We start from the raw sequence: 25,420 nt of genomic DNA on the forward strand, positions 1-25,420 counted from the left end.
GTGCTACTTGATTGTGTTGCTTTTTCAGCGTTATCGTCCCAAAGAAGGATCTGAAGCCTAAAAGCTGAAACTTTTTTAAGCTTTTACATGGTTTGTTGAATGCAACAAGTCTGCAGCACACAGGTGGGGAATATGAAACAATCTGTATCGCTCGTCAAAATAACCAAATGAATCAAGCAGAGACTCGAAACAGGTGAACACATTTGGGGGATCAAACAATCAGTAAGGGGGCACAGACAAGAATATCACTGAAACAAAAAAATACATGGTATATTATAAATACAAGCAGGCGTGAAAACAACAAATAGACACTTGGGCAGGATGATATTTGTGACATTTTGCTTTTCCATGAATATTTTCTGTAAAATGCAATAAATCATGGAGCACCATGTTAGCCAAAACTGTAATGCCTTGTGTCACTTCTGCTCTTCATGACCCCGACTCCATGCTCAATTTTTCTGAGGGCATTTGGGTGAGTTCTAGTCATTTGACCGCATGAAAGGGGGTTATGTGGAGGTCAGAGCTGATTTCCATGGGAACAGGTGAGGGCGAAGTGGCAGCTGTCTCAAGAAATGCTGGGAATGAGCATGTGAAAGGAGAACCTGGGAGTCTTTGTTTTCATTTGTTGAGAGTGGGGATTTCTCACGTTGTGGAATTTCACTGGTAACGACCACAACCTGACTAGACGCCATAAACCATCATTTTAGAGAACTTTAGTTTTTTTCCCATTTCAGCATGCTTTTACAGTCAAAATTTTGGACGCGAGTTTGGTTTATTTTCTACATTCTATAGCTATACTGGATTAAAAAAAAATGATGAACACAAATGACATCAGGTAATTAAGTAACAACAAAAACAGTCAGTTGTTATATTAAGACACTAAGGTCAGCTGTTCTCGAATAGTTCTTGCGAGAACACTATTGTCAATGCATTTGCAAAACTCAAATCAAGAACAAAACTTATCTCTGCTGCGGAGAAGTTCCTTTTTGATTTACCAGCCTCAAAATGACCAATTAACAGCATTTCAGATTAGAATATGAAGGCTTTACAGAGCTAAACTAGCAGACATATCGCAATATCAACTCTTCAAATGGGATTATTGCATATTTTGCATATTTCATCATTGTTTCACAACCTACAGTAGAAAGAAATAAAAATCATAGAATTATAAGGTGTGTCCAAACTTTTGACTGGTAGTGTGTAATGTAGGCAGTACAATCCCACCATTTGTAGATAACTGCCATCAAGTGTGCCCAAGACATCAAACATGGTACATAGTGTAATGAGTAGCCCATGTAGACAACTGAATTCAGCCTGTACAATTCAGTGTAATGTCATATGGAGCTCAAGTGCACTTCTGCAATAGTTTGCAGTGAAAACTCTCCTCTTCGAGTTAATGCCTCTAGTCCTGCATGCGATTGGGTGCAACAAACCACAACAGAAAATCTGCTACAAAGGCCACGATGACATTTGCTGCAATATTTTTCAAGCCTTTAGACAGAGCCGACGAAATACTTTGTCGGGTTCACATCCAGATCGCCTAGTCTACCAATTGATGACCCTTGCTTTAAGGAGAAGTTTTTCTCGATGTGGAGAACAGTGTTTAAGCCATGCTCTGTGGGGTCTGGTGTTCTGGGCCAGTCTCTTGGGGATTAGGGGCGACAACATAGATAAGACTGTCTGCTTTCAGGTCAGCTTGGCCAAGCTGAAGCCACAGAAACGGTGTCTTATGTGCACCAGAGCGTGCAATCTCCTCCAGGGCTGGCTGCCCTCGACGCTATTAAACCCAGAGAGTGCAGCAAACAGGATTGTTTTGAAAGAGTCTGGTTGTTAAAAACTCTTCAGGGCACATTAATGATGAAATGCTACTGGCAGAAGAAGCTTTTTAATTTCATCAGTGCGAAGTGTATTAGTTCTGATGGTTTGTTACACCCAGACTTTATACAGCAATAAAAAAAACAACTAACCAAATAAGATCTCAGCAACGTTCTTTACTTCGAGACTGGAAATTCATTTTAACAACAGGTCAGCGAAAGATCCACGAAGCTATGACACGATGAAATATTTATGCATGATTTGTCATGTTAATGCAAAAGTCTAAATCGTGCCACATCATTTATACTATCAGTGTATATCTCGTTTTGGTATGGTGTGGACGGTGGCAGTTTTGCACACTCTTTGACCCTCTGTGTGTGTCCAAGCAGAAGTAATGAGATCACTTAGCCTGGCGGGCCGTAGGGGTCAGGGAGACTGCTGACAGGGTGGGGTCATGCGGACAGAGGAAGTCTCATCCCCTGTATAGCCTTCATACTTAATTAAAGCAGGGATTCGCGTGCCCACCCGGCACTGCTGACTGCTAAAGAGAGAGAGAGAGCGAGGAAAGAGAGGGAGGCAAAAAGAGCAGGGTTCAGAGTGAGGGAGGAAGCTGAGATTTAAACAGGTGGTGTGAGGAGGAGCACTAACAGCCCCCCGTTCGATACGAGTGCATCTGTGGGGTCGAGGTTATAGGCATGGCATACAGACATGGAGAACAATATAACGTTGCTCTGATTCCGGCACCGTGATGGCTTATGTCCTTTTGTGTTACAGCTACAAGTACTCACTCACACGCACGCGCGCACACACACAAAGCATTAATTCTACAGCATATTTCGGAGGGGATTTAGGATAAACATAAAGCCCAAATGTATTCTTTACCAGCTATAAATTTGTGTTTATTGAAAAATTCCATTAACGAAGTGTTTCAGCTGTTTAGTTTGCAACACACGCGTTCAAATAGCAAACCTGATTTAGCTTCTTCTCACTAATTGGTTTCTCTCTTTTCCCTGCTGCTCAGCTTTAGAATAGAGAAAAGAAATCAGCAAACAAGAAAATTGCAATAATTAAAGCAAACATTTTGTCATGTTAGAGGAGCAGTGGCTATTGAGTCACATACTTAAAGTGGTTTCATGCTGTGCATGGTTTAAATACTGCTAAAATGTCTGGTTTGTGCCATGGCAGATTTCCTGCAGTAGTGGATGTGTTTCTTCTTAGGTCATTTCATTTCTTCATTCATTACTATTTCCACAAGTGCAAAAATACACATGTATTGATTCTGAATATTGTGCAGATCACATTAATAAGACTAGAACTATTCTTCTGTTCTCTAAATAGAGAGTTTAAAGAAGAGGCTTTTAAGGATGATTGCATTTCATATTCCCCTGTGTGGTTAAGGCTTGAGCTCAAATATAAGTCTATACTAAATAAACCTCTTTAATTTCACCAGCTTAAAGATAGCTGCAGAGATATGCATGCCGCAGAGATCTCGGCCGAGGAACAGCCGAGGAATCACAATCAGTTTGTGGTTATGGTATTTAGCTATCAGACCTCTTCAATAGTTCAGTCCATTTTGTGCACGCTTTAAGAGGCTGCACAGGCAGTGGCGCTGGAATTGGGTGATTGATTGCTTTTCTCGCGCTGGCAGTGCCAGCAGCGACGTGAGGGATAGGAGAGCAGACGGGGAGCCAAGCACTGTGTTTAGTGGCTACACTCACATTCCACAACCACATACATTACGCGTTTGAATGTCCGGTTTCCACATATGACCGTGTGTGATAAGCAGCCACATGGAAAACGTACAGTACAGTACGAAGGCAAATTTGTGCATAAAATGACATGTGAAGTGCACCCCTAAGATCATGTAGCTTCTATACAATTTGATCACATCTGTAGAAGATAAAAGGGAAGGAATATAAATCGTAAAACAATAACCAAAATTGAAAGAGTTCCAAGTAAAAGTAAATAAATTATAAAGAAAAACGTGACAATAAATTAAGCGTGGAAAAAATACATTTGCAAATTGTCTATGTGATTGTGTATTATGACAAAAAAGACTTTAATTAAATAAAATTCATTAAAAAAACATAATGGATCACATGAGAAAAAAAATAATGTGAAAAGAAGTGAAAAACAAATCAATTACAAACAATTAAAAAAATCATTGCAGTATACACTATGTAAAAAGTCCACATGTGAAAAATGTGTGAAACATTACACACGAAAGGTGTGAAAAACCACATGGTTAATCTCATATGACTTTTTCTGAAAGGGTATTTACTTATTTCCTCTCAGTCTCTACAGGCTTGGAAGAATCCCAGTTACTAATTAGCCTCTTACAAATCCTTAAGATTGCTGAGGAGGTGAATTGTCTGATTTCGCGTGCTACACACACTTCTTTGTAAAAGAATCTACGCAACCATGCCAATATTCGCCTCTTTCCTGACTGAAGCATTAATGGCAGGATAGTGGCGGGACTATTTTTAACAGCATCTCCAACAGACAAATCATTGAAGCATACTCGAAAACCAGGGATGACAATACCGTCCCATTAGACAGCTATACTCCATCATATGTCCTGAAATGAAGGAGGCAGGATAATCAAGTATCATTTGGTGAAGAGCCTTCCTTTTCTGTATGTGTACATTAGCCGAGTCTGTGTCAGGCATCTGATGTCATTACGTTGTTTGAAGTGGGTACGTGACAAACCCGAAGCATCGGATAGTTTAGGGACGAAATTGCTATAATGTCAGGGCAGATTCAGAGAGCCGGTCTTGTGATGTGCTTAGAATTATTATTCACATCATTCCAGAGTCTGTCACTCTTACTGCGTCTGACCTCTGTCTTTTCTCATGAAGTCTGACTGGCATGTGTTGAAGAAGACAGGGATAGACAAACAGTTTGCATTTGTCCTCTAGAAAGATTTGAAGAGAACAAGAAGACAGTGGTCGTACATCATAGACGTGCATTTAAGGCTTAATCACTACCCCCTCTGACATTTATGGCTTGTTTTCCGAAGCAGTGCGTTGTGATTATATGTTTATAAAAGCAAACCATTTTTTTTATAGACCATTCAGCCATACATCAGGATCCGACACATTTTCCAATTCTTATCTACTCATAGCCGTATTTAAACACTCAGCAGCACTTTATTGGGACACAATGAGAACATGCGTACACGGTTAATGACTAGACATTAGTTATTTCATTATAATGATGGAGCCGTATTTTGGAACATTAGCCATACGGCTGTACCGAATCTAAGTTTTATGTATCCAGCAAAACAGCAGGTACAGAAACAAGACATATCCCTGTAGTAATAATGTTCCATAACATATGTGCATTTTTATTTCCATGTTAATTGCAGACTTTATAATTTTTTTTTATTTCTTTACACTTTTATTCTGAATATTTTAATATCAAAACTCTCACTGTCCTCAGTAAAAGAGCCGTGGCGTCTAAATATGTTAGAGGCACAGCCTGTGATTATGCTATCTTCAGGAAAATAGGCGTGGTCTCTGGGAAGACTATCAGGAAAAGAGTTTACTACCTGTTTCAGTGCACTATTCAATAGCACTATTTATTTTTAGTGTATTTTGAACAGCTCTTGAGTATACGTATATTCATGGTATATGTGTTACATCATCTCATTACACACCCCTTAGTCCACCCCAATGCCAACGCGCAGATGGGCGTATCAATATTCACCGTCAGTAAAAGAGCAGTTAATTCCGGTTGTTTTGGTCCACCCAGATGGCCATGAGGCAGTAAAGAGGGTTAAAGTGGGACATCTGAGAGTGAAGGAGGGGGTCTGGGGCAGTACACACTTGCTTGCACCCCGTCCTGTTTACTCATCATCAACATTTAGCCTCATCCCCGTCACTAGATTAAAACAATCCTCCTTCGTCGACAGACGGTATCACTGTTACTCCTGCCACGTGTGCCACACACATAGGATTAGACCACTTATTTGGGGGTTTTAGGGGCTCCCCTTTCCTGGCCATAAAAAACAACAGCTTCCTTCTGTCCTCCTTCTCCTCTTTTTGTGCATTTCTTATCCCTTCATTACTGCTTCATTTATTCTTTACTCAGCCGTTAGTAGGTCAGCCTTCTGTCCAGTATTGTTCAGATAATCACAGACCTTACGTGGCTAAAAACAACCAAAGTCTACAGTAGAGGTTATGTGTTTGTGTATCTTGGTTTGCTCTATACAGTTGACCTGTCATACAGCAGGCCTCATATTCCTGAGGCTTTTTAGGCTTTTTAAGTAGTACCGAGACTTCGAGCATCTTTAGAATACAGCAAGGGAAATAGAGCAAGAAAAGTTTACTCGCCGACTTTCCAATCGAGGTGCCTGCCTCCTCTTCAAAGACCTGAAAATGTGAAGCTTGTCGTTGTCGATTAGAGGGAATATTTTCCCTCAGATTATATATGCAGAAGTAGAAAACTTTTATGACCCTCGAGTTAAGCTGAAGTAAGGAACTATTGTCAGAGTGCTTGAATTTCTAACGATCCTCTGCAGCCTGTGAGATAAAGGCTTGTTGTGTGTGACAGACTTTTTACCTTTGGGGTCAGTATTCAAATTCCATCGCAAGGAAACGGTTGGTGGTGTCGCCAAAGTAACCAGAGCTGACACAGGATGCCTAAGGAATTCTGGGAGCTGAATTCAGTTAAGCAGGAGTCTGGAATGAGTGAGATGCAGTATATATATTTTTTTGCATGCTTCAAAATTTTCTCGCCATGATGTATGTTAGATAAAGCAGATTTGCTTTGCCTCTGTGTGTGTTGTTTTTTTTGCAAAATTTTGCTGAGGCTGTACCCACTTTATCCTACTTCAGACTGTTGCTCTTGTTGCTCATGAGCTTCAAGGAGTGCTGCTCAGCCCGGTTACAAAGAGTGTATTTCTTCTGTATACTTCATGTCCACTAGGGCTGACAACGGCTTTGCGCTCTTCAACATCAGTAAAAATGTTTCTCTCATTTAATGATTTGATGTGAACATTGACCAAAACTTTTTACCTGTAGCAGCACAGATACTTTTAGCACACTTATGACAACACTTTAATGCAGTATCACGCTCTTTAACACGTGACTAGCTAGTGAACTAGACAGTGTGTCAATACTGTCGCCTATTCCTGAGCAAGTTAGCCATAAAGTTTATTGAATTCCCTAAGCTTATTATCAGTCTGGAGGAAAAGTTTAATACAAATTGAGATGATGTTATCACCCAGCACTAACGCATGGCGTACTGGACACGCATTTAGGAGAAAGTGCAAGGATTAACCTCTCTCCCCTGCACTCCACAGAGAGCTGCGCATTAGACACTAGCAGATTACTGGCCCAGCACGGAGGCGTGAGGATTGTGGATGTGTGTATCGCCTTCCATCAAACTGACTCAAATATAACTCCTGTCTGTTTAGGGGACAGACTGAGCCAAGCAGTACTTTGCTGATGTAGTAGTAAAAGTGCACATTCAGGAGTTGGATGAGAAACTGTATTATAATTCATGATAATAAAAATGCCTCAGATGTTATTGTTCTGGTTCATGATAGCTAAAACTAATGCTAGGTTTTTTCTAGGGTCAGGCAGTAGCAAGTTTATACCACAGCTGTTAACTACTCTCATATTAGTTGTCTGTATAGTAGTTAGAATAGGACACAACAACCTGTTAGCCTGTTAGCATCCACCAAGATATCATGAACAATTCTTACAATGGAAGTCTTGTTGGAAAAAAAAAGGTTTAAATGGAATTGTGCCAGTAATGATAAAACAAATCAATCAACACTCTTGAAAATGTTGAAATCAAATTAGCATCAGTTTAAATAATGACTCCATACAGTACAAGTGCAAAAGTCTTGAGCCACCACTGTTTATGTTCATATTTTGCTCCCAAACAGACTTTCTTGTATTTTAATGTAAGTCTTAAGGAATAGTTCTCCAGGTTTCTTGAGGCTCTTTATTTTGGCAAGTTTTTGCTTTGCATTTTTACTTCAGTCCCTGTACCTGAGCAGTTTCAGAGGATTCTTTTGTTCTTTAGTTTAAGCCACACAGTGAAGTATAATGTATTCAAGCATTAAAAAAAACACACAAAAAAAACCCCATCTAGCTCAAGCCATGAACCAATGCGAAACAGATGCAGATGATGACAAAGGATTAGGCCAATGATTAGTATACTGGTGATGCTGAATGCTCTGGTTGGAACAGACGAGAGGGGAAATGAGGTTGCTGCTGAGGTTATTACATAAACAGCATAATTATTTTTTTATATAATAATTCCATTTATTTACAGCAGCATGGGAGGTTGAAAGAAAACAGACAATCTGGAATAAATTCTAGAAACAAACCCAAGTTCATAATCAAACCAGGAACCCCAGACCTATACTTTCTTATATTAGATTAAACAATTTATCAGAAATACATAATTTACACTATTCATATTTTGCTAGACCTCCAGTGTATACAATATATTCAAGACAGTGTAATAAAAGTAAACAATACTCTCTCATTGAAATTGGGAGCGCATTACGCCTCAGGCTGTGGCTTGGTGATTTTCAGTGTTCGGGTTACAGGTCACAATCATCCCTTTGGCTTCATGCCTGCCAGTTGGGCTCATCTCTTAAATCCCATCCTCCCTTTCCCTTCATCCAGATCTCTGGATTTCTCCCCCACTCATTCCCCTCCTTCTTAATGAGAGCCACCTCCAGTGCAGCACATGCGACCTCGCCATAAAGCACCTGCATTTATTACATCAATTTGTCGCCCTGACACGATTGGGGCGTGGGCGGTAGGCACCACGTAACGTGGAGCACCAGCGTTGTTAGATGCTCTTAACAGCTTTGAAACGATGCACCTTGACAGCCTGTCTCTTCTATCTTTCCATCTTTCCATTAACTGCTTCCATATCAGTTTGGCACGGCATTGTGCTAGGAGGGATGCTTTGGACTTGTAAACCAATGAAATATTACTCGTTATTTCAGGCTGCGGCCTCTGACGTTTTATAGCCGTCTGGTCGTAAAACCAACGTCTGTAACCAAAACCGCAAACCAAGTAATAACATCACACACTAGTACAATTTATGTTTTTTTTTTGTTGTTTTTTCCCCAAGTTGCATATTTTCATGTTTGTTGTTGTACGGTAAAATTTACAATTCCAAATTCAAAAGCTTTTATTTTATTATAGTATTTTTTTTTCCGCAACTTTTTTTTTTTTAACAGCTGTGTTGTTGCCTGCTGCCAAGCTTCATTAGGTCAGGTCATAACACTTTTCCTTTACAGTGGAAATTATTTTTCATGCTCAGCCACCACAACAATGTACACAGATGCTTCTCATCAATCAGCTGTAGAAAGGGGGAGTTGCATGAAAAAGCTGAAGAAAACACTGAAGAGAAAGTGAGAGATTGAGCGAGGAAGAGGGGGACAGGGAGATCGAATGAGTGCTATTCCCAGCAGTGGGCTCCTAACAGGACTCAGGTGAGAGCTAAGTGACATAGACAGCTTCCAAATGAGCGCCTTGACGAAGACAAACACTCACATGCTAATGCTTTGACGTACAAATAGAAAAAAAAAAGAAATTGCTCATGTGTCTGCAGTTGGCTCCCCAACCCCAAGGCAATAAAGAGCGTGGGCGTCCTGCATCAGCCTTATCACACCCTGAGAGGCCTCTTTGATCCTATCGGGGATTGAAATGATGAAACGTCAAGGGGAGCACAGCACTGTGTGCCTGTGTGTGTGTGGGGTACGTTTAGACGGGTAGCTGGTGGGGGTGGTGTATTGAGAGGTGGGCAGATGTCGGGGCCGCACGTGCCTTTTAGTATCAAGCAGCCTCTTTTATGCCCCCTTCCCCCATCTCACACACACATACACACATCCCCTCCGGTTAGTAGCAAGGTCTGGACCAAGCGCTCCATGCTTTATGACAGCTGTGTGCAACACCAGGTTTTGCTCCTGTCAGCACTGGCTATAACAGTGTCCCACCACGGAACAAGAAGAACGAGTAATTCATCCCAGAAGAAGAAAAAGGAGCTCAGTGAACCTCCTTAGGACCTCAAAACAAATAGAGTTCTCCTACTAGTAAAACAAATGTGTCTTTAATAACCCAAATACCAAGTAGTGAGTGAAAGCAACAAAATACGCATCAGTTAAAACCGTGCGAACCCCAGTATTGCCATTTATGATCGCATTGTTTTTTAGACATACTGCTCGTGCGCAAACTGTTTAACATATAGGAAGGAGTCTCCAGTTCCGTAACAGTAAGTACACTTTTTTTTTTTTTAAGGAAAGTGCATTTTCTGGTTCTCATTAGTTCATCAGATTCATTAGAGTCGTATGAAATCAGCATGGCCACGCACAGAAAAGGAAATAAATAACATAAAACGTCTTCCCTTTTAAATGGGTTTTACTGGCTTTACAAGTAATAGCTTTGCAGTATTCAACATACAGACATTTCGTTGTTAAATCTAAAACACTGTCTATAGAATGAGCTGTTTTAGAAAAAAATATATACATAGCTCAATTGATTTTGCGGTCTAGCATGTTCCTATCAAAACCGCACCTCCAGTTTCCAGTTTATATCTCCATGGGGGAATTAGTGCTTGCCATGAAATAATGAATTATGTTTTAAATAAACTTGTTCTGATGTTTCAAACCTGTACACATTCCACATTACATCTCTGAATATTTTGTATAATTTAAATAAACTAAATTAATATAAAACTCTACCAGCACTAGTTAGCTAGATGTAACTTACTGGGATCACAACGCACACCGAGGTGAAGTTCCTGAACTGAATGGTACAAATTTGAATACACACAGGCTACTGGTGGTGCTCTGAATTGCATGTTTGTTTGTTTTTTTTTATCTTTCACATTTTTTATTTTTATAGTAACTTTCTTTTCTATAACTTTGGGCCTCAAACTCTTCCATCGATTGTCACCTTGCCTGGCGTTCAGGCGGCTAAGAGCTGTTACACCGAGTGTTTTCTCACGTAAGTGATGGTGGGGGGGATGTGATGTCTAGCCTCGCCTAGGTGTTTGTAGAGAGAGGATATTGAGATGTCCCTTTGATGTGGGGCAAAGACAGCCTCATATAAGACATGGCTCCCCCAGAGCTGCTTGTATTGTGTCAGTGCCACAAGAGAACAACTTTTCTCGACGTTAAGAAAAGGAAAAGGGGGAAAAAAACAGTGACAGCTTGAAAGGAAACACTCCAAATTGCTGTCTTTTTTATCTTTTATCTAAAATACCTGTCATAATAGGAGCTCTCTTACTTGTCATTTGTTTTTTCAGCATTTATCTGGGAAAGTGTTCAGGCTGTATTGATTCTGCACCCCCCCCATTTTTCACACGCAGGTTTGGGTGCTAAGGCTATAGTCAGGGGTGGTAGGTATCAAAATATCAAAAGTAAAGATGAGTTTGATAAGATAACAAATGAGGAATGACCTTAGATTAATGACTTGATAAATATTGAAAATTTGACCCCTGGGTAAAAGAGGGTGGGGTAAAGAGGGGGTTAATAAGCAGGGTCCAGATGCCACAGGACAAACACATCCTTTTTTTTGTTTGTTTTCTTTTTTTTTTTTTGTAAGCGGAGAGGCTTGAGTGACCAGCAGCCATGCCTTGAGCTCTCCATATGTCCACATACCCATGTGATTATCGGTTCTATTGATCAGCTCACCATTAGATTCTTTCCTTTCAAACATCTACCACCTGTTCACATCCATCACCTAACAAAGGTGGCATTTTGACTGCTCATAATTACCGGGGGGTTGTTACTACCACAGCCTCAGTGAAAATGAAATGGAAAGACAAAAATACAGTTCAGCACAGTTAATGGGAAAATCGTTCGGATGAAAGATCAGCGAAATGGGCAATGTAATTCGTTTTTATGATTTAACACAAAAGGGAAGCCATTATCAGTGACCATGTCAGACAATTAGCGCTGATGACTCAGCTCTGTGCGCACTTCAAATTAAATTCTCACCACAAAGAAGTGCTGAAGATATTTAATATTAAGTAGACCGGTGAAATAAAGCTTATACTCTTGACGGACCATGACATGCTACGTGAATTCATGACTAGAATTTGAAAGCATCCATTTAAATACTAATCGTAATATCATATTATCTGCCTGATGAGTGTGTGTGTGAATGTGTGCATGTGTGCATGCATGTATATGACGGCTTGAGCCATACAAGCATGAGATGGAAAAGGACAGATTGACAGACGATCTGCTCAGATGCCAGTAACAGGATTCGAAAGATAAAACTCTTTGAGCAACAGAGCCGTTTATCATCACGGTCCTTCGCAGACATATTTATTCATGATTTCGGGGGGAAAAAAAACAACAAACTCTGTGGTCTGCTTGATCAGACATTACAAACTGTTTAATTGAAAGATTAAAAGCGACCCATCACGTATGAACACTTGTAGAGGGTTTAATGTGAGTTTCTGCTCCTATGATAACATCTCACACTGTTGAATGATATCATAAAGCTATTATAGTAAGCTCATTACGGTTTTAGAGAGAGGGCAGGGAGCACATGCCTCAGGGCCGATCTTAGGCCGAGAGAGCATGTCTTAAGGGACATCTCAAAAATGCAAACCGGCTGCAGTGGCACGTTGCTAAAGTAAGTCCTCAAATGTGCCGGTCTGCACTTCTTCATATTGATTTTTAGAAATCTTTTCCCCTGCATGTTGCTCACTCAGACAAATAGACTCATTACGATACAGGCAGACAGGCTGGGTTAATGCGATAGGTCTCACCGATGAGGCTTTAGAAATTTCTTGCACCACCGAAGCTCCAACTTAAAAATGAATGAAGGTTTGGGGATGCGGAATTGATTTTGCAAGAGGGGAAAGGTTGCGAGTCGAGGGATTTATTAGCGATGCCCATCAGAATGCAGCCACGCTGGCGGGAGGAGGTGTAATTGAAGTGGACGGCAGTGCTCATAGGTAGGATTACACTACCTCTATTGTGGACGGAGAGCCAGAAAGACAGAGGGACAGACATATAGACAGACAGCGAGGGAGAAGGCAGTTCCCTCGAGGCTGGCACTCGAAGGATGTGGGTCGCAACCGTAATCCTCCTCCCCCGGGGCATTGTGGGAAATTGGCAGAACCTAATCAAGCTCCAGGGTGTGTGTGTGTGTGTGTTTGTGTGGGTCATGGCAGATGGCACTGACCTGACTCAGACCCAGTTCAGAAAAATCACACTGTCTCAGGTTCCCCCTGTAACAGTACTCGAGAGGAAAATCCATGAAGTGGCTAAGTTTACAGTTTTAATCTTCGACTAACACAACTTGTCTTCTCGTGTTGGGTTTCACTGGGAATGTACATGCAACTGAAGCAGGGGGCAACATGACTTATTATTTTTTTATACAGTGCACTAATTGTGCATCTTTATCATTTTATAACAACGTCTGTGTAATCCCACAATGCACTGCAGTAGGTTATTGCTCAAACAATGCACCACATTTATTGACCTTTTTTATGAAGTTGTGTGTAAAGATTTTTGTTGGTTAAACTTGAAATCCTGCCAGCCTTAAAAAAAGTATCGATAACACTGATTTTCTTTTAACTCATGTGCTTGTGCAAAAAAAAAAAAAAAAAAACCTGTATTACCTTTTGCATTAAATTAAAGCTCAGGTTTGTCCATAATACACTATAGCTAGGGGGAAAAAAAGAGAAGTCAACAACAAAATTTGTGTTTAGGGCCTCCTCAACACGGTATGTATTACATTTTGCAAAAATGCAGCTCAGCCACTGCAGTGCATCAGCTACCGTAGACATCCATTAACTTGTGAATTGTTTCAGTGGGTTTCTTTCAATTCATTAGTAAGAAACAAGTACGACATGTGGTTTACTTTGCTGGTGTGTATTTGAGCCTTCAGGTTTAGGTTTATTTTAGTGAGTCTCTTTATACACTACACAGTTTTACCCAAATTTTTACAAATACATTTATCTTAGATTGATGTTATTATATTTCACTTTATTAATTAATGTGTTAAATTACTTACTCAATGGGAATAAAGTGCCTTTACTTTTCTAAAGAATCGAACCAACAGTTTTACCAAAATTCCTCAGGGGTGAAATTGGGGGAGATACTGTATGGCCACTTAGTCCTAAATCATCATATTGTCTTCAGTTTTGCATGCACTTAATGAAACTTCCATCAAAAACGTTCAGCTGGGTCTCCTGAGCGCTGTGGATTGAACAAAGTCATTTTCAAGTTAGCGGACCTGTGCCGAAAAAAAAAAAAACCTAATTTTTTCTCCCCCATATACTCACTTAATTTTGCATAAACTTCCACAAAATGTATTTTAAACTGAAAAGCTGTGTCTCTTGCCTCGCTTAAACTTTAAACAGGAAAGATTAGTCAAACCTTTTGGAAGTTATGAAGGTTTGGTTTGAGACATGAAACCATGGCCCATTGTCCACAAAAAATCTAAATTGTAGACCCCTTTGGAAAAACTCTTTTAAATACACACACCAAACATGACATCATACAAGGTAACTCAATTGATGCATCCGATGTGTCCCCGCACTTTTCTGTTGTTTTTTACTGTTGTGTGGAAAGAGCTGTTAGCAGAGAAGTGAAGCTGGAATGTATTAAAGTTGTTTTGAAAAGTTACAGTACAGAGTTAATTCACTCTGTCAGGCCATCAGTGTGTCTTTAAGTTAGAGAATATTTGTTATGAGATGACATTGGAATTACGGTCACATTACTCAAGTCAAGACTGTCATCTATCACCCATGAGGCCTTTGTGCTTTGGCCCACTTATGTATATTCATAACAGCAGCGACGCTATGCTTTTCTGACATTTAAACTGATGGAGGAAATGTAGCAGAGCCTAACTGTTATCCATCAGACATGAAGAAAGGGGACGCCCTAAGGGTTAGCATTAAAATCCATACTTTCTGTTATCCAGCCTCTTCATTAGAATGCAGTCACTCACAGACACACGGGCTAGAAAAGAGATTTCATTTCTCTCTCTCTCTCTTTCTCTCTCTCTCTCTCTCTCTCTCTCTCTCTCTCTCACTCTCTCTCTCTCTTTGTGTCTCTGTCTGCCAGGGTGACATTGTAGTGACATTAGCTTTATAATTCAGGCCTAATGACAACACACACACACACACACACACACACACACACACACACACACACACACTGTAGAGGTACCCATTTATTTCAATTAAGAACAGAATAGTAGAAGCCCGACATGGAACCTTTACAACCTATTAATGGCTGCCAGTATATGACTAATTATCCTGTCCATGATGGATTTTCAGCACTGTGAGCGTGTGTCAGCAGATTTGGCCTCCATTTTGAAAACCTGTGCTTCTCCTATCTCTGAAATACTATACATGCTATAAGAGGCTGCTTTTTAGAGACTCATTTGCATGAGATTGCAGCTCTGTGTAATTTAGGTAATTACATAAAACCTGTTTAGAGACATTCAGTCTGCAAGTACATGTAGCAGAATTATATAAAATATGGCGTAATTACAAGGTCTCTGAGAGGTGGCCACTAAACTGCCGTTAACTTTTTTTTTTTTCGATAAAGGCCATGCAAGCCTTGAGATAAGTAGGCAGTCTTGTGAAAACATGGCAGTCTTACTTTGCAATTAACACAGTTTAATACAATTTTATTATTAGCCACTGAACAAAAATGTTATCATGTATTCCAGAAACTATGCAAGGTTGCACCCTGGATAGGAGGGTAGGGTGTCATGCAGGGACATACCGGGACAAAATCAGCCCAGCATTGGCCTCATGTATGTAGAAGTATCCACAGCAGATTATAATCAGGATATAAGTAAATATTAGTATATTGGGGTTAGTATGCTGGAAAACCATGACGTTATCAGGAAAATATTAGTATATTAATAAATTAATAAATTATATTAATAAATTAATAAAGTATATTAATATATTAATAAACAATGTTAGGATGTTAGTAGTCTTTATAAGCTGTGTAGGGATGGACTTGATCTTTAGACAAGCTAGGCGCTCATAGTATTTTTGTATTTTGGTTTGTATTTTGTGCTAACTATTAATCCACAGTCGTAGTAACAGGATAACAATGAATTGCACTTTAAATTCGTTTACTGTCATCATGCAGTGCAATACGACAAAATTCAGCGTGCTTGCCAAACTCCCCTTCGTCAATGCCACGTAGAATAAATACGTTAAAATAGGCAGTATAAAAACATTCTAACAGGGACACTTAATGGACTGATTAAGTGTGAATATGGCTCTTGGGATAAAACTGTCTCTTACCTTGATTTTTCTTCTTGACATTGCCCGGAAAGTTAGATTGTGTTTTTGTAAGAGCTTGTCTTCACTGGGCGTGCAAGTCTTTCAGCTTGGTGTGCGATGTTTATTTACTTCCCCTTCCCCTCCCTCTGACGCTAAATGCAAGTCAAGTTCAGCTCTGTAACTCTCCAAGTCTGTGTGACGTTGTGACCAAACTGAACTGGCTGCCAGTTAGGGATATGTAAATCTCTCCGGTAGACCTTAGACAAACGGCCCCAACCCACTTTGTCTGATCCAATAACCTCACAATTCTATTGGCCAATACGTCAAGGCACATACCAATCGATTTACAAGTGCATTTTATTTGTCTACATTAATATCATGTGTTTTATCGGCCCAATTGTCCAGCAGCCCACTAGGAAAACCCCGGTACTCCTGATGCCCAGACTGCCAATGTTGTCATGCACGGACAATAAAACCTAGGGGCAGCTAATAGACTTAGTAACATGTTTCTGAGAGTTGGGAGAGGATTAAAGAACCTAAATAAAGGCTGTGTTAGGACATTTATCACTCTGCACAGACTGTATGCTGAGCTCAGACTCCGATTTTTATTGGGTATTTTACTTTATACGCTTAATATAATTCAATACAGTGAATCTTCTTCAACCTGAAATGTAATTCTTTAAATCAGCGAACCTGTCCAGCTAAAGCCGTCCAGCTGAAAATAAGGTTCCCGTAGTTTATCACCCGCATTAACCCGGAGCACAGAAATATGGATTCAAAAACGCTGCAAAATTAATGCAGTTTTATTCCAAAACTTGTATTCATGGATTAAGCGTAAAGCATCCCGACTAGCAGAGACAGAGATACGAATAGGACCAGTCTTTTAATTTCGATTAGTTTTGTGGGTGTCTGTCTATTACAGAACATCAGCGAGAAGCACCACTGAATAAATAGACCGCTTTTCACTCCCACACTGAGTGCCAGTACTTCGGGAGATGAACTCAACCTGACTGACCCTGACATGGTTTTTTAATCATTCTAATCATCATGAGCAGGAACAGCTGTGTGTCGCTTATTGGACGTGTGTGTGCTGCGACTGTTGCTCATTAAACATGAACAGGACTGTAAAGGCATGGCCTAGCTCAGGAGGAAAAATGCATATAGCAGTGAAATTCATTCTTACTTTAATAAAGCACATCAGTAAAGTAATTCGCCATTCCCACAGACGCTAATTTTAATATGATGATGTAATGTTTGATGATAGAAATATGATACAATGTTTATGTTTTGATATAATGTGACAATACACTATAATGAGATCACGAGTATTACAATGTCACAACTTCCTCTTATGGCACGGCTCACAGCACAAGAAGAGACGTTTTCATGTTTTGTGTTTTCTTGGTTTTGTGCCTACATAGTGTAAGTTTCATTTCATCTTCATCTTCATTCATTCATCTTCATCTTCATTGACCCATCTTGTGAATGAAATATTGACTTATTTTATTAAACTGTTAAATATTGAAATAAATATTAAAATACATTTACTCCCGGTTGGGTCTTTTGTCAGGTTGCGACGTCTTAAAATGCAGATTGGATTATCCAGAATATTTCTGCATAGCTTTTTGTATTTTTTTTTTTAAATCTGTTTAGTAACAGATATAAATTCTGACGTTAAGCTTAATTAAATTGTTTCTCACTTTCAGTGTGCAGTAATACAGATTTATAGTAAAAGTATCAGTATTAGTTTTCTTATGATGCAGTAGTACTGCATGGCTGTAGTTTTGCCAACAGTTTGTTTACAGTGTACAGTATGTATCACAATCAGCTGTAAGTTATGATGCGTGTTTATAATAGATGTATCTTAATATGATATTTTGTTAGTTAGATGACCACCCTTAAACCTTAGGAGTAGTTACTTATTAATGCACATTATGCAAGATATATTTTTTATAAGAAAATAATGTTTTGTCAAGAACTAACCTGGAGTGACCAGAAGACGTAGCTTTAGCGGTTAGCCCTTTGTTGCGTGAATGGTAAACCCAAACGCGGACGAACACGAGTGAGCAGGATAATCACGCTATTTGATCTAAGGACTCTCACGAATGGGGAGCAAGGGAGAGACACAATCTAACCCGCGTCCTATAAATACACACTCGATCAGGATTTTAAACCAAGAAGGTGAGTACTCACGGTTTGTAGAAATCCGACGTAGCATCGGCGACTCAATGACTGAGCGAGGTGCTATGGTTTGTTTACCTCTTTTATACTTCCTGGTTCGCGACCGCTTAACTTCCGGGTCCTAGTGCTGGTCGCGTTCCGAGTGTGCATGACAGTACCCCCCTGTCCAGGACCGGCTCCGGACGGTCCTGCGGTGGAGGATACCCTGTGACGGTAGTCCCGGATGAGCTCGGGGTCGAGGATGAAGCGAGCTGGAACCCAAGACCGCTCCTCGGGACCGTAGCCTTCCCAATCGACCAAGTATTGGGTGCCTCTGCCCCGAGGCCGCGAATCAAGGATCCGTCGCACGGTGTAGGCGGGACCGCCGTCAATGATCCGGGGAGGAGGAGCAGGGCGGGTGGGTGGAACCATGGGTGAAGTGGTGAAGGGTTTCAGTTGTGAAATATGGAATACTGGATGGATCCGGAGCGCCGCAGGCAGCTGGAGCCGGTAGGTGACAGGATTGATCTGTAGATGGATGCGGTATGGGCCGATGAACCTTGGTGAAAGTTTCCGGGATTCTGTGTGGAGATGGAGGTTTTTGGTTGAGAGCCAGACCTTGTCACCTACTTTGAACAACCGTCCCGGAGGGTGTCGACGGCGATGTTGGGTGATGTAGCTGGCGTTGGTCTGTTGGATGGCACGGTTGGCTTGTCTCCATAGCCGTCGACACCTACGGACCAACTGTTGGGCCGAGGGTACGTCAACCTCCGGTTCCTGATGGGTGAACATCGGAGGTTGGAAACCATAGCATACCTCAAATGGGCTCAAGTTGGTGGCCGAGGAGACGTGAAGGTTGTGAGACAGCTCAGCCCATGTGAGGTAGCGGGCCCAGGAGCGCTGGTGATCGGACACGAAGCATCTCAGGTAGCGCTCCAGCTGTTGGTTGGTCCGTTCCGTCTGACCATTAGTCTGGGGGTGGTATCCGGAGGACAGACTAGTGGTGGAGTTGATCAGACGGCAGAAGGCCTTCCAGAACCGGGCGGTGAACTGGGGCCCTCTGTCCGAGACGATGTCTTTGGGGAACCCATGCAGACGGACTACGTGTTCCAATATCAGCTCTGCGGTGACCTTAGCTGATGGGAGTCCGGTGAGGGCCACCAGGTGAGCTGCCTTGGAGAACCGGTCGACGATCGTGAGGATGGTGTTTTTCTCTTCGGAAACCGGCAGGCCTGTGATGAAATCCAAAGCGATGTGCGTCCAGGGTCGTCGAGGAACGGGCAGAGGTTGGAGCTCTCCTGGGGTTGGTCGGTTGGTGTCCTTAGCCCTGGCGCACACCGGGCACGCCTGAACGAACTCCTCGATGTCCTTCTTCATGGAGGGCCACCAGAACGCCCGTTTCACGAACTGTAAGGTTCTTCGATTTCCCGGGTGTCCGGCCACGGGCGATGAGTGACCCCACTGGAGGACCTCAGATCTTAGTGGTTGGGGCACGAAGAGTCGTCCAGGCGGTGCCCCTGCTGGCCCGGCCTCCGCAGCTTGAGCCTGGCGAACCCTTGTCTCGAGATCCCACTGGAGCGGTGCCACGATGCGTGAAGTGGGTAGGACAGGCACGGGGTCCGCCCGGGGGGCGTCTTCCTCCTGTTGTCGCGATAGGGCGTCCGCCTTGGTGTTCTTCGACCCCGGGCGGTATGATAGATGGAAGTCGAACTGTTCGAAGAATAGTGCCCACCGTGCCTGTCGGGGATTGAGTTGCTTGAGGTTGCGGATGGTGAGGAGGTTCTGGTGATCTGTCCAGACGATGAACGGCTCACTGGCGCCCTGGAGCCAGTGACGCCATTCCTCCAAGGCCCACTTTATGCCCAACAGCTCGCGGTCCCCTACCCCGTATCGCTGCTGAGTGGGATTAAATTTCTTGGAGAAGAAGCCACATGGGTGTAGCTTCTGGTCTGGACCTCGCTGAGAGAGAACAGCGCCGGCGCCCACATCTGACGCGTCCACCTCTACAACGAACGGTTGGTTGGCATCTGGGTGAAGAAGGATAGGTGCGGTGGTGAAGCGATGGCAGAGTTCCCTGAATGCTGAGATGGCGGCCGGAGTGAGTTGGAAGGGGTGAGTCGCGGGCCTGGTCAGGTTGGTCAGTGGTGCTGCAACTGTACTGTAGCCCCGGATGAAGCGACGATAGAAGTTCCCAAACCCGAGAAACCGTTGAAGCTGTTTGAGCGTCCTGGGTAGGGGCCAATGACGCACAGCCTCTAGCTTCTGCGGGTCCATGGCCACACCCTGGGGCGAGATGACAAAACCCAGGAACGTGGTGGAGTGCTGGTGAAAAGCACATTTTTCCAACTTACAGTACAGTTGGTGGGCGAGCAATCTCTTTAGAACAGCCCGGACATGTTGGGTGTGTTCGGTGATCGTGCGGGAGTAGATGAGAATGTCGTCCAGGTAAACGAACACCCATCGGCCCAACATGTCTCTCAGGACATCGTTGATGAACTGCTGGAAGGCCGAGGGTGCGTTACATAATCCAAATGGGATGACCAGGCTTTCGTAATGTCCCGTGGGGGTGATGAAGGCCGTCTTCCACTCATCGCCCTCTCTGATGCGCACCAAGTTGTAGGCGCTCCGGAGGTCCAACTTAGTGAACACGGTGGCACCAGAGAGGGCGTCCAGGGCTGAGTTGGTTAGCGGCAATGGGTGTCGGTTCTTGATGGTTATCTTATTTAACCCCCGATAGTCGACACACGGGCGAAGTTCCCCCCCTTTCTTTTTCACAAAGAAAAAACCGGCGGCTGCCGGTGACGAGGAGGGCCGGATGGTTCCGTGGCGAAGAGCGTTGGTGATGTATTCTTCCATCGCCTGCGTCTCGGTCGCTGACAGGGAGTAGAGGTGGCCGCGGGGGGGAACTGAACCCGGCTGGAGCTCTATGGCCAGATCGTAGGGACGATGAGGTGGAAGGTAGGTGGCTCTCCTTTTGCAAAAGACTCCAGCCAGGTCACGATAGGCAGGTGGAATGGCATTGATGTCGACATCGGGGGCCTCGGACTCCGTGGAACACGTCCCAGCCGGGGCCCGTAGGCAAAGTTCAGTGCAGGTCGGTCCCCACTGGAGGATTCGGTTCTGGTTCCAGGAGATGAGGGGGTCATGCTGCAGCAGCCACGGGTATCCGAGGATGATGGGAGGAGATGAGATGGAGGTGAGGTGAAATTGAAGCTGCTCCTGATGTTGGTCGATTATGAATGTGATTGGTTGGGTCTGGTGAGTGATGGGACTGGATGAGAGGGGCCGACCGTCGACTGAGGTGATGTGAACCGGCTGGGATAACGCCTCGATCTTCATCCCCAATTCTTTGGCATAAGTTGAGTCAATGAAGTTACCAGCGGCACCGGAGTCGATAAACGCGGTACTTCGGACTCGTTTGTGGCCAAATTGGAGAGTTACCTGGACCGTGAGACGTGAGATGGTGGCGTTGATCGTGGTGGAGAGGTGGAGAGGGCCCGGTGAGCTTCTCCTTGCACTCACCGGGGCTGAGCGTTTCCCGGACGAATTGGACAGACCGCCCGGTGATGTGCTGCTGACCCGCAATAGGCGCACAACCCCTCTCTGTACCGTCGTTCGCGTTCCGCCACGGTCAGGGAGGCGCGTCCTAGTTGCATGGGTTCCCCGGCTCCGGTGTCAACCACGGCAGGAGGTGGAGATCCGACAGATCCGGTAGTGGAGGTGGTGAGAGCAATAGGTGGTCGTGGCGGGGTGTAGGAGAAAGTGGGTGCAGGCGGCAGGGTCCTAGGGGCTGGCTTCGGGCGAGAGAGGATGCGTTGGTCGATGCGGAGGGAGAGCTGGATCATCCCCTCCAGGGTAGCAGGAAGCTCCCGCCCGGCGAGCTCGTCTTTGATGCGTGGAGCCAGTCCCTCGTAGAAGGATGTCCGGAGCGCGGCATCTCCCCAGTCGGTCTGCACGGCGAGGGTCCGGAACTCTGCAGCGTACCGGCTCACGGACGATCCTCCCTGCCGCAGATGGTAGAGCTTGGTGTCGGTCTCCACCTCGCCCGCTGGGTGTTCAAAAGTGAGTCTGAGTTGGCGGGTGAACTCATTATATGAGTGTGCGGTGTCTGAATCCGCCCGGAGAACTGCCGTGGCCCACTCAGCTGCCTGCCCGGATAGCAACGAGACCAAAAGCGCGATGCGTAGCCGATCGGTGGAGTACCTGGTGGAATTAAACTCAAACACCAGATCAAGCGATGTTAAAAACACATTGCACTTTCCGTCCGTGCCATCCCATTTATCAGGAAGTGCCAGAAATACATCCGAAGGGGGGGGGGGGGGCGGCGCCGCGGCCGCCGCGACGGGAGAACGGCTAGCCGCGCTATCTACAGCCGCCCGGAGATCCGCGTTCTCCTGCCGGAGCTCCGCGACCTCGCGGCGCAAGGCCGCGACGTCTTGGGGGTCCCGGCGCAGATTAGCGATCTCCCCGGTTAGCGTGTTGATAAGCTTGGCGTGCTGATCTACCACGTCGCAGAGGTGCGCGTAGTCCGCTGGGTTCACCGCGGAAGGCTCAGTCATTCTGTCAAGAACTAACCTGGAGTGACCAGAAGACGTAGCTTTAGCGGTTAGCCCTTTGTTGCGTGAATGGTAAACCCAAACGCGGACGAACACGAGTGAGCAGGATAATCACGCTATTTGATCTAAGGACTCTCACGAATGGGGAGCAAGGGAGAGACACAATCTAACCCGCGTCCTATAAATACACACTCGATCAGGATTTTAAACCAAGAAGGTGAGTACTCACGGTTTGTAGAAATCCGACGTAGCATCGGCGACTCAATGACTGAGCGAGGTGCTATGGTTTGTTTACCTCTTTTATACTTCCTGGTTCGCGACCGCTTAACTTCCGGGTCCTAGTGCTGGTCGCGTTCCGAGTGTGCATGACATGTTTAAATTAACATTAAAAAAATTGAATCTGTAAGATTTGTCTTTTTAGACGTAAGAGTTTCTTTATTATGAGAAATAATTGTGGCTTCACTTTGACAAATTTACTCTGACAAATGCACTGCCAGCAGTCCTTTTTAAAAAAAATTTATAAAAAAAAAATATTGTGGAATAAATACCTCCATTCTACAAAAAAACAAAACAAAAAAAAAAACAGCTGTAATAAAATCCTCCCATGTCTGTCTCATCCTGAGGTGTTCATTATTGCGTATTGGTCACACATTTTAAACCTGACTTCATTAGTGGAATTAAGAGGTTTATTTAGGCTTGAATTCGAAGCGAGTTCAAAGTGTATGTTCTTTTCAGGAAAGTTGTCAAATTCTTTTCATCTTTTCAAAATATTACAGGCTATTCCATTAAACCTTGATCCCATTTTAGTAAAAAACTTTTTTTTTCATCCTCTTCAGGTAAGTAAACATGAAACAAGTACCTGCATATTTAATAAAGCTATAAAAACTTCATTCTTACTCTTGTATGTCCATGCTGAGTGGATCAGATGTATTTATAGTTCCTGTGAAGTGAATATTGGGGTTTGGACTGAAGCCAGCAATGTGTTATTTGGGACCAAGTCCAGCACAATATAAAAAAAAAAAGAAACTCTCCTCTTTACCTCTTCATAAACTCTATCCTCTTGCAATCTTTGCTAGCTCAGGGGCATGGACTGATGGGAAATATGCAGGCCAAACTAGCGATTGAAGAGAGCAGAGGAATGGAGAGATAGCCAGACTCAGATTAAACGGATGGAAGAGGTGCTGCTGAAGAATCTGATAAATAGTAATCAAATTGAAATGCTGATTGAGAGTGCAGGTGATGGCATCAGCCCTGAAGATGCGCTTAGGCCGATCGAAGGGGTTTTGGTTAGTCATATTAATCCTGGTGTGTGTGTGTGCATGAGAGAGAGATTTTGTTCTATCTGCAAAAAGATTTAGATTTTCTGCACATTTTTCCTTTCACAAGCATACAGGGTGTTTGTGCCCAGGAAATAAAGTAAATAGTTCATATTTATTTCACTATTTTGTAAAGGATTTATGGAGCAAAAAGGAAGAGAGATTGGGAAATAACGTTGCATCAAAAGCAAGGGACTCGTTACTGTATGTAATCGGTCACACAAATACCAACGTGATGAGAATGTGCAGAAAAGAGTAATGATAAATATTGTATAGAACATCTCAAAAAAGGCCGAATGAATGAATAAATAATAATGCAGTGGGACATGTCATAGTGTTTTATTCCTTTTGTGCACTAAACATCACATCTATATGGGGATTGTCGCTCGTTCCGCAACTTTACAATTTCGTTTACGGGACCCAATAACGCCTCATGCTCAAAACAAGGTCCTTAAAGACTTACAGTAACCTGCACAAAGTTCTCATCTCAGCTCCACTGAACATCTTTGGGATGAACTGGAATGCAGACACCAATCCTAATCGCCCAGTGAGCACCTGAGCTCACTAATGCTCTTATGGTTGAATAGACACAAATCCCCATAGCTACACTCCAAAATGTAAATGAAAACCTCTTTTTTTTTTTTGGAGATTATTACTACAGTGAAAGGAAATCAGATCTAGAAAAGGGCTGTCCAAAAGTCCATATGGGTGTGAGGGTCAGGTTTCTACAAACTTTTAGCCATGTGGTGAACCACAGCAGTTCACTTGATAGATTGTTAGATTGATGGAAAGTGTTTGCAAGAACTACACACCATTTATAAGTTTATAAGATTGTGCAGTATATGAGAAATAAGTTATCACTTACTGGTCCTGTATGTTGAAGCATGCGGCCTGTCATGTTACTGATTATGTTAATAGTCGAAGACACAATGTGTGTCAGAACCCTGATCGTTGCCAAGTTTCTGTGCTGTTAGGTGAAAATAATCAGTAATGTTGTGACCTAAAGTTAACACCCAAACATTCATATGTTACTATAGCAGACAATGACTATTACAAAGCACTGACACTGGAGACTCCTTCCATAAGAGTTAAATAAACTCCCAAAAAAGATTTAAAAAGGTGATGTTTTTCTTTGTTATACTCTATTACAAAGTTTTTCTATTCCGAGTATTATTAGACGATGAGTATGTTATTAGATAGTCTGTTATACAGTTTTGTCTGAATGGGTTGTTACTATGGAAACGAGGTCTGTTAATTTTCTCATTATTGCACTTTGATTATGCAGAGCGGCTGTCTGTGAACAAGTGTTACTATAGAAGTGGC

At 43.0% G+C, this 25,420-nt stretch overlaps 1 protein-coding gene across 3 annotated transcripts in view; it reads left to right on the top strand.

The window, feature by feature from the left end:
- The window catches only part of robo3 (roundabout, axon guidance receptor, homolog 3 (Drosophila)), a 154,187-nt gene that overhangs the window by 82,324 nt on the left and 46,443 nt on the right, over positions 1-25,420 (top strand). The gene's annotated exons all lie outside the window — the stretch shown is intronic.

This window comes from Clarias gariepinus, chromosome 17, assembly GCF_024256425.1.
Source record: "Clarias gariepinus isolate MV-2021 ecotype Netherlands chromosome 17, CGAR_prim_01v2, whole genome shotgun sequence".
Lineage (NCBI taxonomy): Eukaryota > Metazoa > Chordata > Actinopteri > Siluriformes > Clariidae > Clarias > Clarias gariepinus.